This window comes from Oncorhynchus gorbuscha, linkage group LG16 (assembly GCF_021184085.1).
Source record: "Oncorhynchus gorbuscha isolate QuinsamMale2020 ecotype Even-year linkage group LG16, OgorEven_v1.0, whole genome shotgun sequence".
NCBI lineage: Eukaryota > Metazoa > Chordata > Actinopteri > Salmoniformes > Salmonidae > Oncorhynchus > Oncorhynchus gorbuscha.
Window position 1 is genome coordinate 48,786,859 of NC_060188.1, and position 17,148 is coordinate 48,804,006.

General features: G+C 43.5%; 1 pseudogene; it reads left to right on the top strand.

Moving 5' to 3' along the window:
* The first annotated feature begins 503 nt into the window (after positions 1 to 503).
* Positions 504 to 17,148, top strand: part of LOC124000480 — a 92,776-nt pseudogene continuing 76,131 nt past the window's right edge.

A 17,148-nucleotide genomic window follows, 5' to 3' on the forward strand; every position in this document is an offset into this window, starting at 1 on the left:
GCAGTGTATCAAATACTTGTTCTCCCCACTGTAGGTGTGTCCAAACTTTTGACTGGTACTGTTTGTAAATGAGATATGTCTGTATTTCATTTACAAAAAAATATATATATTCTAAAAACATGTCACTTGGTCATTATGGGGTATTGTGTGTAGATGTTATTTTTCACCCTTCTATTTAAATTAATTTTGAATTCAGGCTATAAATCAAATGGTATGAATGCTTTCTGAGGGCACGATATATTACATTACAATGTGTTTTGTGGGACAATAGGTGCAGGATGGAGGAAGGGATTGGGCGGAGGAGAGCAGATATGTATCTTGCATCTAGCCCTGCGTCTAAGCAGCCAAGTGACCAGCCCTGTCTGTTGCAACCCTGACCAGTCTGGCACCATCTGCCACCCCATGACATCTCAGTCCCCAGCCTCTTCCTCTTCCCCCCTCCTTCCCCCTTCTCGACTGGTCACTGTGCCTGTGTGGCGCACTAAGTCCGCCTCCCTGCTAATGGAGATCAGCGGTCTAACTGAATGAGCGAGAGAGGGGCTGTAGTCACTCTTCTACCAGAGAGCAACAGGTACCTCAGAGAGAGAGAAGGAAAAGGGGAAAGCATGTGACAGCGTGAGAGAGGACAAACAGAGACCGAGACCGCAGCAAGTGGAAAGATTTCAAGAGAGCTTTTCTTTTGGTCACCCTGCTTCTTCCCATTGATTCATCTGCTATCTGGATGTAACCAGTTACCTGGACTTACCAGAGTGGAAGAGAGGGACAAGGAAAGAGGAAAGAAGCAAGGAGACAGAGGAACTGGAGTGTCTTGAGTGGTAAGTAAGGAAGTAAATGACGTAAAGCAGTCAGGGCTGAGGGCTTAGCTGTCCCAGGGCACGGTGTTGGCACCTTTCTTCAGGCATTAGTTACCCAAATCCTCTTACGGCTTTCTCGCCGCTCAGCCAGCTCAAGCCCACTGCATGCTCCCTCCGTACCAGGCCTCAAAGGGACCATTTATACTCTGACTTAGAGAAACAGAACGTGACTCTTTCTGTGCGTGTGTGTGTGTGGTGGTTGGAAGTGTATGTTGCCAGAACGTGTGTTCAAGTAGATTTGTACTTTTTTTATTAAATCAAGTTGGTAAAATATGATTAAATGACCCTAGTACAGAATAAACTGGTAGGATTGTGAGTGAGAATGAGAAAAGGCGTTTGACGTTGGTGCTTTGAGGTATCTAAATTCTAGATTTCCTTGTGCATGTTGTTTTTTAACCTCTACAGATCTGTGTCCCTAAACCCGGACGGTTGTTGCTAATGTGCACCAGTGTGACTAGAATAACGTTGTAAACAACAGCCAACTTTCCAGGATATAGACATGTCTTATATGGGCAGAAAGCTTAAATTATTTTTATCTAACTGCAGTGTCAAATTTACAGTAGCTATTACATTGAAAACATACCATGCTATTATTTGAGGAGAGTACACAACAACAAAAGACTTATCACAGAAACTGGTTTGATACATTCACCTCTGAATGTCAATAATGTACTTACATTCAGTAATCTTGCTCTTATTTGCCATCCTGAGGGTCCCAGAGATAAATTGTAGCATAGTTTTGTTTGATAAAATCCATTTGTATATTCAAATGTAGGAACTTGGTTCTACAGTTTGAACCACGTTCTCCCAGTTCCTGCCTCTGATTAAACATCCCCACAGCATAGTGTTTAAAGAAGGATTCTTAAGCCTTCTCCCAGTTCCTGCCTCTGATTAAACATCCCCACAGCCTGATGCTGCCATCACCATGCTTCACCGTTGGGATGATGCCAGGTTTCCTCCAGACGTGACGCTTGGTATTCAGACCAAAGAGTTCAATCTTGGTTTCATCAGACCAGAGTCCTTTAGGTGCCTTTTGGCAAACTTCAAGCGGGCCGTCATGTGGCTTCCGTCTGGCAACTCTACCATAAAGGCCTGATTGGTGGAGTGCTGCAGAGATGGTCTCTCTGGGCTAATAATTCTTCAGTCGCAGGGGAGCTGTGCCACAGTCTAGGGGCTACTGAATGCCTGCGCACGCATGCAGCTTAGAGGGAACATTGATTACGATGGTATTTGTTTTTGTTGTTGAACCGTTTCTGGATTGCATTTACTATAACTGATCCCTGGATAAAGAACTAAGATGGCAATGTAAATCAGTCAACTACACCAGGGCTTTCCTCCTATTCATGGACTAGAGGGTTACTGAGGTTGGAACCAGGCCTCTTTGACTATGTCAGAGACCATCACAATATTACAGTATAAGTCAAAACAAAACCACTACTTTTAACATTTTGTGATCCTTCCTTCCTCGATAGATTCAGGACAGATCCAGTGAGTTTAAAACAGCTATTTTAAACCATTTGAAACAGCTAGCTTGGTCTTAGGTCCATAAGATTCAGCAGTTTCACTGAACAATGTGGGCTAAATCAACAAAGCCACATTTGTTCCACTTAGTCATAATCATTTAGCTTTTTCAACGGCATCCCCGTTTGGTTAGTTTTCCTGTACTCTGACATGGGAAGGGCAATCTGCCCGACTACCATCACTGAGTGTGTCCAAAATAAGTTAGGTGCTAGGTTGGAACAAAAGCCTTCATAACCACATCCATAGTCCTCCAGAACCAGGGTTGGTGGCCACTGGGTTAATAAATATGGCAGAAAAAACATCCGTCCTCCAAGAAGAATAGATTGAGTTCCTATTGCTGATGGCTATTGAATTCTTTCATATCGGCAAGGGTAGAGGTTAGGCCACTGCATTGACTAATAACTTATGGAAAGGGGGAAAATAGGAAAAGGTCACGGAGCTACAACAACAGCCTGTAACAAGACAGAGGAAGATATAATCGTCGATGAGCCCGAAATGGCTAATGCTAGCGCAAATAAGATCGCAGCAGCAAAATAACCCTAATTTCGTGAGGTGATGAAGGAGGAATTGCATGAGGCGCTCACAAGCTTATGAGAGGAACTTCGAGAAGATGTAAGAAAATATCTAAATGAGTTCAAGAAGGACATTAACCAGAAACTGGAAGAAAACAAATTAGAACTTCACAGTATATCTACAAGAATGGGAGACGCAGAACTGCACATTGAGGAAACGGACGGATGGATCTCCGCAGTCAAAGAAATACTTGAACAGTCACTGAAAAGCCAACACGCACTACAGACAAAAGTGACAGAACTCGAAGGTTTCTCACGTCGAAAAAACATTAGACTTTATAACGGGGCGGCAGCGTAGCCTAGTGGTTAGAGCGTTGGACTAGTAACCGGAAGGTTGCGAGTTCAAACCCCCGAGCTGACAAGGTACAAATCTGTTGTTCTGCCCCTGAACAGGCAGTTAACCCACGGTTCCCAGGCCGTCATTGAAAATAAGAATATGTTCTTAACTGACTTGCCTGTGTAACGAAGAGAGTCTGTTGTTTGAAGAGAGTCAGACCGAAATGCAGCGTGTACAATCACCCACGAAATACAATGCGCACTCAGGCTACCTAAATACGGTTCCCAATCCGAGACAACGAGAATCAGCTGACTCCAATTAGGAATCGCCTCAGGCAGCCAAGCCTAACTAGACACACCCCTAATAATACACAATCCCAATTAATACAAACCCCAATACGAAACAAAACATATAAACCCATGTCACACCCTGGCCTACCCAAACATATAACAAAAACACAAGATACAATGACCAAGGCGTGACAGAACCCCCCCCCTAAGGTGCGGACTCCGGGACACACCTCAAGAGCATAGGGAGGGTCCAGGTGGGCGTCTGTCCATGGTGGCGGTTCTGGCTCGGGACGTGGACCCCACTCCATAAATGTCCTAGTTCCTCCCCTTCGCATCCTAGGATAATCCACCTTCTCCGCCGACCATGGCCTAATAGTCCTCACCCTGATCCCCACATAACTGAGGGGCAGCTCGGGACCAAGGGGCAGCTCGGGACAGAGGGGCAGCTCGGGACAGAGGGGCAGCTCAGGACAGCGGGGCAGCTCAGGACAGAGGGGCAGCTCAGGACAGAGGGGCAGCTCGGGACAGAGGGGCAGCCGGGACAGAGGGGCAGCCCGGGACAGAGGGGCAGCCCGGGACAGAGGGGCAGCCCGGGACCGAAGCAGCCCGGTATTGAGGGGAAGCCCGGTACTGAGAGGCAGCCCAGTACAGAGAGGAAGCCTAGTACTGAGAGGAAGCCTAGTACTGAGAGGAAGCCTAGTACTGAGAGGAAGCCTAGTACTGAGAGGAAGCTCAGTACTGAGAGGAAGCTCAGGCAGGTAGTAGGCTCCGGTAAATCCTGGCTGGCTGGTGGAACTGGATGATTCAGGTTGTCTGGCCGATCTAGAAGATCTTGGCAGACTGGCACTTCTGGCAGACTGGCACTTCTGGTGGATCCTGGCAGACTGGTGACGCTGGGCTGACTGGCGGCGCTGGGCAGACTGGGAGCACTGGCGGCGCTGAACAGGCGGGAGACTCCAACAGCGCAGGAGAGGAGAAAAGCTCTGGCTGCGCTAAACAGGCGGGAGACTCCAACAGCGCAGGAGAGGAGAACAGCTCTGGCTGCGCTAAACAGGCGAGGCGCACTGGACGCGCTGGGCCGACTGGGAGCACTGGTGGCGCTGGACAGACAGGAGACTCCGGCAGCGCAGGAGAGGAGAAAGGCTCTGGCTGCGCTAAACAGGCGGGAGACTCCGATAGCGCAGGAGAGGAGAACAGCTCTGGTTGCGCTAAACAAGCGGGAGACGACTCTGGCAGCGCAGGAGGGGAGAAAAGCACTGGCTGCGCTGAACAGGCGAGGCGCACTGAAGGCCTGGTGCGTGGTGCTGGAACTGGTGGTACTGGCGCGAGGACACGCACAGGAAGCCTGGTGCGGGGAGCTGCTACCGGAGGACTGGTGTGTAGAGGTGGCTCTGGATAGACCGGACCGTGCAGGCGCACTGGAGCTCTTGAGCACCGAGCCTGCCCAAGCTTACCTGGCTCGATGCCCACTCTAGCCCGGCCAATAGGAAGAGCTGGTATGTGCCTCACCGGGCTATGCTCCCGCACTGAAAACACTGTGCGCTCCATAGCATAACACGGTGCCTGCCCGGTCTCTCTAGCCCAACGGTGAGCACAGGGAGTATGCGCAGGTCTCCTACCTGGCATAACTATTCTCCCTTCTAGCTCCCCCCCAATATTTTTTTTGGGGCTGTTTTTCCGGTTTCCTTGCCAACCGTGTTCCCTCGTATAGTCGGCTCCTATCTCCCGCTGCCTCTGCTCTCCTTAGTGCCTCCACCTGTTCCCATGGGAGGCGATCTCTTCCGGCCAATATCTCCTCCCAAGTGTAACAACCTTTACCATCCAACACGTCTTCCCATGTCCATTCTCCAAATAATTCATCCTCCCTTTGCTGCTCCAGCTGTCGCTGCCTGTTTAAACCAGCACCTCTCCGTTTTTCCGGCGTGTCTTTTTCGTTGATTCGATTCGCCTGTAGCCCTCTTCGCATTGCTGTAGGGAATCCCAGGCGGGCTCCTGCACTCGCTCTGGGTCGTCTGCCCACCTGTCGATTTCTTCCCACGTCGTATAATCCCTGCTTCTGCCGTCCATAACGTCCTCCTTTAGATCCTGCCAGTTCACACGCTGCTCGGTCTGTGAATGGTGGTGGGTGATTCTGTAACGAAGTTCGTCTGTTGTTTGAAGAGAGTCAGACCGAAATGCAGCGTGTAGGTTACTCATGACTTTAATAAAGATAAATGCGGTACATGAAATAACTGAAGAAGAAAACAACAAACGAGAGAAACTAATTACAGCCTTTCTGGTGACTAACACAGAGACAGGTACAATCACCCACGAAATACAACGCGCACTCAGGCTACCTAAATACGGCTCCCAATCCGAGACAACGAGAATCAGCTGACTCCAATTAGGAATCGCCTCAGGCAGCCAAGCCTAACTAGACACACCCCTAATAATACACTATCCCAATTAATACAAACCCCAATACGAAACGCAACATATAAACCCATGTCACACCCTGGCCTACCCAAACATATAACAAAAACACAAGATACAATGACCAAGGCGTGACAGCCTGGTTAAATAAAGGTAAAATGTAAAAAATAAAAAATAAAAAAATAACGTAGTAGAGGACGCAGACAAATACTCTATGGCCAACTTCGTGGAGGGTCTATTCAAGGGCATACGACACTGACCTGTGAATCGAGAGAGCACACCGAGCTCTGGCCTCAAAACCCCCCAGCAGCACCCCACCAAGATCCATAGTAGTACGGTTCCTAAAATTCTCAGTCAAAGAGAAAGTCTTACATGCAACCTGGAAAAAGCCCGATAACTTCCAAGGCCAACGAGTGTTCTTTGATCATGACAACGCGGGAGAGATACTGAAAAGAAGGAAAGAATACACCCCATTAAGAAAGCACTCAAAGAGAAGGGTATTCGCTTCCAAACACCATACCTGGCAAAAATGCGGGCATTTCTGGAAAATGGCCCGGTTACATACGAGCATGCAGACGAGGCGGCTGAGGACCTGAAGTCAAGGGGCTTACCAGTGGAGTAAACCGCCAGGAGAAAGGCGACATCACCAGTGGAAAGACTCGAGCAGGCTCTCCCATGGATCATTGTCGACAAGCAGGGTCATGGAGAAAGAGGGAAACCATCTCGGCGAGAGGACGTTCACATCCGAGAGAGACTCAGGCATTTCCAACGGGAAGATGTAAGACACTGAATCAGATTTAACAGAATTAATAGTTACCGCGAGCTGTTAAGACTGGGTTGTTACGGTTGACATTGCAATAGGTAAAGAATTTACCCTATTTTCCCCCAATGCTGAACAAGGGTGAGTTGCCAAAAGCATGTGTTCTTTACGAACACACTAAGTAGCGTCACGTTAATAACATATATATTAGCTAGGGATTAATGACACATTTACAACGGGGCGACAGAAGGGCATATCAAGCGGAGGATTCATGATTTGCAAGCATGACCGATATAGTTTTCACTTGTAATTAACCGATGTGTATAAGCGACGAAATAGGCGCCCTTATTATTTTCGGTTCCAACGGGTCTTGTTTGTGACTACGTCACGCATTTTCATATCTGAGCGAGGGGCCCATCCTGCGGACTGGCTCGTCCCCCTCAAACCCCAGAGGCAAGAGACAGTCTACTGATATGGGAATCCAAATACCAAGGTATTTTCCCACTTTGGTTTACTTTATTATCGTTCTTGATTTTTCGTTCATTTTTAGGTTTATGATAAGCAGGCAGATATGGTGCACAGGTTTTTTATTTATATCGATGCATCATGGGGAATTTAAGGTCATAAGTCTCAATGTAAACGGACTGGGGAGTGACATCAAGAGAAGTAAGGTCCTAAGTCTCAATGTAAAAGGACTGGGGAGTGACATCAAGAGAAGTAAGGTCCTAAGTCTCAATGTAAAAGGACTGGGGAGTGACATAAAGAGAAGTAAGGTCCTAAGTCTCAATTTAAAAGGACTGGGGAGTGACATCAAGAGAAGTAAGGTCCTAAGTCTCAATGTAAAAAGACTGGGGAGTAACATCAAGAGAAGTAAGGTCATCAGTCTCAATGTAAACCGACTGGGGAGTGACATCAAGAGAAGTACGGTCATCAGTCTCAATGTAAACGGACTGGGGAGTGTCATCAAGAGAAGTAAGGTCATAAGTCTCAATGTAAACGGACTGGGGAGTGTCATGAGGTCAGTCTCAATGTAAACGGAAGTCATAAGTCTCAATGTAAACGGACTGGGGAGTGACATCAAGAGAAGTAAGGTCATCAGTCTCAATGTAAACGGGCTGGGGAGTTACATCAAGAGAAGTAAGGTCATAGCAAAGATAAAACGGGAGAGAGTTGACATACTATTCTGTCAGGAAACTCACTTATCCACACCTGAACACGAGAAACTCAAGAAAATGGGATATAGGAACACTTTTTTTTTCTTCTTACAAAATGGGTAGAAGGGGAGTTGCAATCTTGATCCGAAATTCAGTTAATTTTGAGTTGATGTCAGAAATAAAAGACAAGGAGGGTAGATTTATACTTGTTAAATGTAAACTGGATAACAAGGAAGTTACATTATATAATGTATACACACCCCCAGGGAGTGACATGGTCTTCTACAGGAAGTTACATTATTGAATGTATATGCACCCCCAGGGAGTGACATGGTCTTCTACAGGAAGTTACATTATTGAATGTATATGCACCCCCAGGGAGTGACATGGTCTTCTACAGGAAGTTACATTATTGAATGTATATGCAACCCCAGGGAGTGACATGGTCTTCTACAGGAAGTTACATTATTGAATGTATATGCACCCCCAGGGAGTGACATGGTCTTCTACAGGAAGTTACATTTTTGAATGCAACCCCAGGGATATGGTCTTCTACAGGAAGTTACATTTTGAATGTATATGCACCCCCAGGGAGTGACATGGTCTTCTACAGGAAGTTACATTATTGAATTATTGAATGGTACAGGAAGTTACATTATTGAATGTATACACACCCCCAGGAAGTGACATGGTCTTCTACAGGAAGTTACATTATTTAATGTATATGCACCCCCAGGGAGTGACATGGTCTTCTACAGGAAGTTACATTATTGAATGTATACACACCCCCAGGGAGTGACATGGTCTTCTACAGGAAGTTACATTATTTAATGTATACACACCCCCAGGGAGTGACATGGTCTTCTACAGGAAGTTACATTATTGAATGTATATGCACCCCCAGGGAGTGACATGGTCTTCTACAGGAAGTTACATTTTTGAATGTATATGCACCCCCAGGGAGTGACATGGTCTTCTACAGGAAGTTACATTATTGAATGTATATGCACCCCCAGGGAGTGACATGGTCTTCTACAGGAAGTTACATTATTGAATGTATATGCACCCCCAGGGAGTGACATGGTCTTCTACAGGAAGTTACATTATTGAATGTATATGCACCCCCAGGGAGTGACATGGTCTTCTACAGGAAGTTACATTATTGAATGTATATGCACCCCCAGGGAGTGACATGGTCTTCTACAGGAAGTTACATTATTGAATGTATATGCACCCCCAGGGAGTGACATGGTCTTCTACAGGAAGTTACATTATTGAATGTATATGCACCCCCAGGAAGTGACATGGTCTTCTACAGGAAGGTGTTTCATTTAATTGCCACAGAAACCACTGGCACTCTTATCTGTGGAGGGGACTTTAACACAATTCTAAACTCAAAACTGGACAGCACAAACCAAAATAGGAAAATGAGCCGAGTTGACAAAAAGATCAATAGGATACTGCAGGATCTATGACTGCTCAATGTATGGCGTGACACCCACAATACCGGTAAGGAATATACTTTTTACTCAGCCCGCCACATTGAATACTCCAGGTTAGATGACTTTTTTAAATGTACAGTGCAGATAGACACAGGCTTAAGGATTGTAGAATCGGGCAGAGCGACTTATCAGGTCATAATAGAGTTTACCTAACTCTACACCTTGATAGCAAACCAAGAAATACTATATGGAGTCTTAATACAAGCATCCTGAATGATCCAGCGTTCAAGGAATCAATAAAGACGTAATTTCAACATCTATCTGGAGAATAACGATAATGGGGAAGTATCTCCTGCTATATTGTGGGATGCAGCTAAGGCAGTAGAGGGAAGATCATAGCCACATCATCTCTCAAGAAAAAGATTAAAGCACAGAAACTGTTGAAATTACAGGAAACCCTAGGAAACTTTGAGAACGATCTCATAGTCAATACAAAGACCCTCCTTATATTACGAGAGATTCAAAAGGCAAAACAGGAAATTGACCAGATTTATAGAGAAGAAGTAGAGAAAAAGCTTAGGTTCCTGAAACAACGATATTATGAAGCAGACTCAAAGGCAACCAAATTACTAGCATAGAGACTCAAGGAAACAACAAGCACGGAATGCCATTTTCAAAATAAAAGACCCCAAAACAAAAAAGATCACATGCAAATGAGATGAAATACAGAATGCATTTGAATCATATTACACAAATCTGTACAAGCAACCAGAGAAGCCAGATGCACAGACAATAGAGCACTTTTTGAACTCACTCGATCTCCCCTCAATTGGGACAGAGCAAAATGATAGACTAACTTCAGAAATATCCAACAAGTCTCCAGGCACTGATGGCTTCCCTTCAGAATGGTTCAAGACCTTCAGAGAACAATTAGCACCCCTACTTAAGGCCTGTTTTAACTGGACTCTGAGGGAGGGGGGTCTCATGGAGAGAGACCTTCGTATCAGTAATCCCAAAAGAGGGTAAAGATAAGAATGCAGTTCATATAGACCTATCGCAATTCTTAATACAGATTATAAACTATATGTCGCTTTGGATAAAAGCGTCTGCTAAATGGCATATATTATTATTATTATTATTATTATATTAATAATAGCCAAATGAATGGAGAACATAATCCCAGAATTGATTGACGGAGATCAAACTGGTTTCATACAAAATAGGCAGACACAGGACAATATAAGGAGAACACTGCATGGCATGGACCACATTACTCAGAATAAGACAAGTGCAATATTAATCAGCCTAGATGCAGAAAAAGCATTTGGTTCAGTGGGATGGGATTACCTATTCCAAGTTATGGAAAGGTTTGGTTTCAACAAAGAAGTGATACAGTGCATCAAAACACTGTTTTCATGTCCGACAGCTAGAATAAAGAGAAATGGACATTTGACACAAACAAAAAAATTAGAGCGAGGGGCAAGACAAGGTTGTCATCTTTCACCCGCGCTCTTCTCCTTGTACCTCAAACCGTTAGCACAGGCAATAAGACAGGACCCAACCTTAGAGGGAATAACAATAAGAGGCAGTGAACATAATATATGCATGTATGCTGATGACGTTCTGTTATTCCTTAAAGACCCAGGCTCAGGTGTACCTAGATTGATGGACGTTTTACAAACATTTGGAACATATTCAGGGTATGTGCTTGACGTACACAAGACCCAAACCCTAGTATATAATTATACCCCACAGGAAGAGCTGAAGAATAGGTACAACTTCACCTGGACCCCTCTTCATCCATTAAATATCTGGGAGTAAATTTACCAAAAGATACACCCAAACTTTATTGCATGAATTACGATCACATGAACAAGAAAATATATGACGACCTAGACAGGTGGAATTCACTTCCCTTAGATCTTAGTAGTAGAATTCAAACAATCAAAATGAACATCCTGCCAAGGTTACTGTATTTGTTCCAATCACTGCCCATAGAAATCCCACCTAAACAGTTTAGGAATAAACGGATATCAAGGTTCATCTGGAACAGTAAGAGACCAAGAATTAGATATACAACATTACACTTACCAAAAAACTGTGGGGGTATGGCCTTACCAAACCTAAAAGATTATTATGTGTCGGCCCAATTGAGACCCCTGGTGTGTTGGTGCAATTCAGAATATGAATCCAAATGGAAAGACATGGAGACTATTCTGACAGAGATACCCATACAGTCAGTACTGGGAAATAAGGACATGGAGACTACTCTGACAGAGATACCCATACAGTCAGTACTGGGAAATAAGGACATGGAGACTACTCTGACAGAGATACCCATACAGTCAGTACTGGGAAATAAGGACATGGAGACTACTCTGACAGAGATACCCATACAGTCAGTACTGGGAAATAAGGACATGGAGACTACTCTGACAGAGATACCTATACAGTCAGTACTGGGAAATAAGGACATGGAGACTACTCTGACAGAGATACCCATACAGTCAGTACTGGGAAATAAGGACATGGAGACTACTCTGACAGAGATACCCATACAGTCAGTACTGGGAAATAAGGACATGGAGACTACTCTGACAGAGATACCCATACAGTCAGTACTGGGAAATAAGGACATGGAGACTACTCTGACAGAGATACCCATACAGTCAGTACTGGGAAATAAGGACATGGAGACTACTCTGACAGAGATACCCATACAGTCAGTACTGGGAAATAAGGACATGGAAACTACTCTGACAGAGATACCCATACAGTCAGTACTGGGAAATAAGGACATGGAGACTACTCTGACAGAGATACCCATACAGTCAGTACTGGGAAATAAGGACATGGAGACTACTCTGACAGAGATACCCATACAGTCAGTACTGGGAAATAAGGACATGGAGACTACTCTGACAGAGATACCCATACAGTCAGTACTGGGAAATAAGGACATGGTAAAATAAATATACAATAGACATATCAGTGGATTTCTCTCTGAAGACATGGTTTAGGGTATTTAAGCAAAATAATTTAGACAGGGAGATCAAACTGCTGAGTTGGCCCGCATACGACCCCAGCTTCATCCCTGCAACTCAGGACAGCAGGTTTAAACAATGGACGCAGAAAGGCATCACATCATTCAGTACAATTATAAGGAATGGGAACCTAGATAACTTCCAGGACCTAAGTAAATAAAACACGGCTTGGATAAACAAGATTTTTACAGATACCTACAAGTTCGACACTATTTCTTAAGGGAGATAAAAGTGACTGACCCCCGAGCACCTTCAAAATTAATCCAAGTATTCACTAACGCATACAACTTGTGGAGTAGCAAAAAAAACTATTTCAAATCTCTACTTGGGTATTCAATCCTCAAAGAAACATTCTACAAACTATATTAAAAAGAAATGGGAGGAACTTAACATTGAAATAACTGATGAAACATGGTTGAACATAGAGACTCAACAAAGCTCCACCAACTCAAGGTCATGGAGAAAATTCTGTTGGAAGAATGTTATACGTTTCTTCATAACACCTAAACTGAAATCAAAACAGACGGGCTCACTACACCCTTGTTGGAGAGAATGCGGTCCACTGAGGGCGGACCACTCTCATATCTTTTGGACTTGCCCCACAATCGAAACTTACTGGGGAGAAATAAGATCTAACATTGGAAAAATAATGGGATTTGACATAGAACAAACATTCATTTCTTTGTACATGGGTGAAATACCTGATAACTTACACAATAGAGAAAAGTACCTCTTGAAGGTCCTACTGGCAGCCAGTAAAAAGGTCATCACTAGGAAATGGTTACAAAAAGACCCTCCCACAGTGACACAGTGGATAGACTTTGTAGAAGAAATACACCACATGGAGCGTATGACCTTTGCTTTAAGAAATGGGTTTCGTACTTGGTAAAGGTCTAATTCAAAGATGTCAATGTAACTAATGTGATGATATGATGATAAAGGTATGAAGTGCACTGTAACTGCCAGATCTTTTTTACTTTATTTGTACTTTCTTTGTGTTCCTACAATAAAACAAAGTATAAAAAAAGCATCTCAGAGTAGGAGTGCTAATCTAGGATATGTTTTGCCATTTTAATAATAATGAATACGATTATATGGACAGATCCTAGATCAGCATTCCTACTCTGAGATGCTTTGAGGAAACCAGCACTGATCCTAGATCAGCACTTCTACACTGTGACACTTCATGAATCTGGGCCCAGATGTTACATTGCAAATAGGAAAGGAAGAGTTTATTGACACCCAGCAGCTGTCTGTGCCTGACCCTGTTGTTGGTGGATGAAAGCTTCACATTTAGGCCTCGTGCTGGAATGGGTTGCCAGATTGGGTTGTGGTGCTGGATAAGAGGCTCTGTCTTGGCATGAGTGTGGTGTGAGGAGCAGTACTTCGATCCAGACTATAAAGCTGGTGATACACAAATGGACTATATATACTACTGTTCAAAAGTTTGGGGTCACTTAGACATTTCCTTGTTTTTGAAAGAAAAGCTAATTATTTTGTCCATTAAAATATCATGAGATTGATCAGAAATACAGTGTAGACATTGTTAATGTTGTAAATGACAATTGTAGCTGAAAACGGCAGATTTTTTTATGGAATATCTACCTAGCCCCATTATCAGCAACCATCACTCCGGTGTTCCAATGGCATGTGTATATATGCCATTTTAGTTAATACAGTCAAGCATACATTTAGCATTTAAACCCACTACCCTGGCGTTACAAGCGCCATGCTCTACCAACTGAGCTACAGAAGGACCTCAATTCACGTGTGTTAGTTAATCCAAGTTTAGCATTTAAAAGGCTACTTGATCATTAGAAAACCCTTTTTGCAATTATGTTAGCACAACTAAATACTGTGGTCTTGATTTAAAGAAGCAAATAAAACTATCCTTGCGCTACAAAGTATTAACTTAAGGGGGCTGAATAATTTTGCATGCCCAATTTTTCAGTTTAAGATTTGTTAAAAAAGTTTGATATATCCAATAAATGTTGTTGCACTTCATGATTGTGTCCCACTTGTTGTTGATTCTTCACAAAAAAATACAGTTTTATATCTTTATGTTTGAAGCCTGAAATGTGGCAAAAGGTCGCAAAGTTCAAGGGGGCCGAATACTTTCGCAAGGCACTGTATATTTATGTTAGATGACCACCAAATTCAAAAACACAAATACCTAGGTGTCTGGTCAGACTGTAAACTCTCATTCTAGACTCACATTAAGCATCTCCAATCCAAAATTAAATCTAGAATCAGCTTCCTATATCACAACAAAGCATCCTTCACTCATGCTGCCAAACTTACACTCGTAAAACTGACCATCCTACCGATCCTCGACTTCGGCGATGTCATCTATAAAATAGCTTCCAATACTCTACTCAACTAATTGGATGCAGTCTATCACAGTGCCATCCATTTTGTCACCAAAGACCCATACACTACCCACCACTGTGACCTGTATGCTCTCGTTGGTTGGCCCTCGCTTCATACTCGTCGCCAAACCCACTGGTTACAGGTTATCTACAAGTCTCTGCTAGGTAAAGCCCCGCCTTATCTCAGCTCACTGGTCACCATAGCAGCACCCACTCGTAGCACACGCTCCTGCAGGTATATCTCACTGGTCACCCCCAAAGAAGTTTACATACACTCAATTAGTATTTGGTAGCATTGCCTTTAAATGGTTTAACTTTGGTCAAACGTTTTGGGTAGCCTTCCACAAGCTTTCCACAATAAGTTGGGTGAATGTTGGCCCATTCCTCCTGACAGAGCTGATGTAACTGAGTCATGTTTGTAGGCCTCCTTGCTCGCACACTCTTTTTCAGTTCTGCCCACAATTTTCTTTTAGGTTTGAGGTCAGGGCTTTGTGGTGGCCACTCCAATACCTTGACTTTGTTGTCCTTAAGCCATTTTGCCACAACTTTGGAAGTATGCTTGGGGTCATTGTCCATTTGGAAGACCCATTTGCGACCAAGCTTTAACTTCCTGACTGATGTCTTGAGATGTTGCTTCAATATATCCACATGATTTTCCTTTCTTATGGTGTGATCTATTTTGTGAAGTGCACCAGTCCCTCCTGCAGCAAAACACCCCCACAACATGATGCTGCCACCCCAGTGCTTCATGGTTGGGATGGTGTTCTTCGGCTTGCAAACATCCCTCTTTTCCTCCAAATACAACGATGGTCATTATGGCCAAACGGTTCTATTTCTGTTTCATCAGACCAGAGGCCATTTCTCCAAAAAGTAAGACATTTGTCCTCATGTGCAGTTGCAAATCATAGCCTGGCTTTTTTATGGCGGCTTCTTCTTTGCTGAGCTGCCTTTCAGGTTATGTTGATATAGGACTCGTGTTACTGTGAATATAGATACTTTTGTACCTGTTTTCTCCAGCATCTTCACAAGTTATTTTGTTGTTGTTCTGGGATTGATTTGCACTTTTCGCACCAAAGTACGTTCACCTCTAGGAGACAGAACGCGTCTTCTTCCTGAGCGGTATGACGGCTGCGTGGTCCCATGGTGTTTATACTTGCATACTATTGTTTGTACAGATGAACGTGGTACCTTCAGGCATTTAAAAATTGCTCCCAAGGATGAACTAAACTTGTTGAGGTCTACCATTTATTTTCTGAGGTCTTGGCTGATTTCTTTAGATTTTCCAATGATGTCAAGCAAAGAGACACTGAGTTTGAAGGTAGGCCTTGAAACACATCCACAGGTACACCTCCAAATGACTCAAATGATGTCAATTATCCTATCAGAAGCTTCTAAAGCCATGACATAATTTTCTGGAATTTTCCAAGCTGTTTAAAGGCAGAGTCAACTTTGTGTATGTGAACTTCTGATCCACTGGAATTGTGATACAGTGAATTATAAGTGAAATAATCTCTCTGTAAACAATTGTTTGAAAAATGACTTGTGTCATGCACAAAGTAGATGACCTAACCGACTTGCCAAAACTATAGTTTGTTAACAAGAAATTTGTGGAGTGGTTGAAAAACAAGTTTAAATGACTCCAACCTAAGTGTATGTAAACGTCCGACTTCAACTGCATGTGAATGGTGCCTAACGGCACAGTTGCTTCAATGCAATTTTAGACACACATACTTCATGTCTCTTTAATGTAAATGTTTTCATGTATTTTAAAGGGGTGTATATATTTTAAAGGAGCTGTATAGATAGACACCACCCTGGTCTCCCGAACAGCAGCAACTGACACTTGAAATGACATGACCAGAATGCCCAGGGTCCAAAGTTGAAGCGTCTCAGAGTAGGTGTGATGATCTGGTACAGGGTCTGTATCTACAAAGCATCTTAGAGTAAAAGTGCTGATCTAAGATCAGTTTAGCATTTTATATCATCATGATTAATATTATATGTACAGATCCTAGATAGCCACTCCTACTCTGAGAACCTTTATGAATACAGGCCCAAAGCTACTGTGCTGTCTGACAGCCAAATACAGTCATCTCACTCTGTCTCTTTAGTCATGAGCCTTTTGAGTGTCGATGTGTCTCTAGCCTGGTCCCAGAACTGTTTGTACTTGCGATGCCAACACACATTAGGACGAGGCTAATGTGTCTCTACATTGAATACTAAAGTAAACACTTGCATTCAGCTGCCTCCTATTTATTTATAACTATTTGCATTGACTATACAGTGAAGGACAGGTTTTAAAGTGTGATTGCTTGAAATGTATCCCATTTTGGACAATCCACTGCATGTAGATTGGCGTGTTTGTTAATTATTTCTTAGTGGGTGCGTCATTTCTTCTTTGTTAGAACCATAATAACCACAATTGGAGGAAGTCCATTCTACTACTAGGGTCT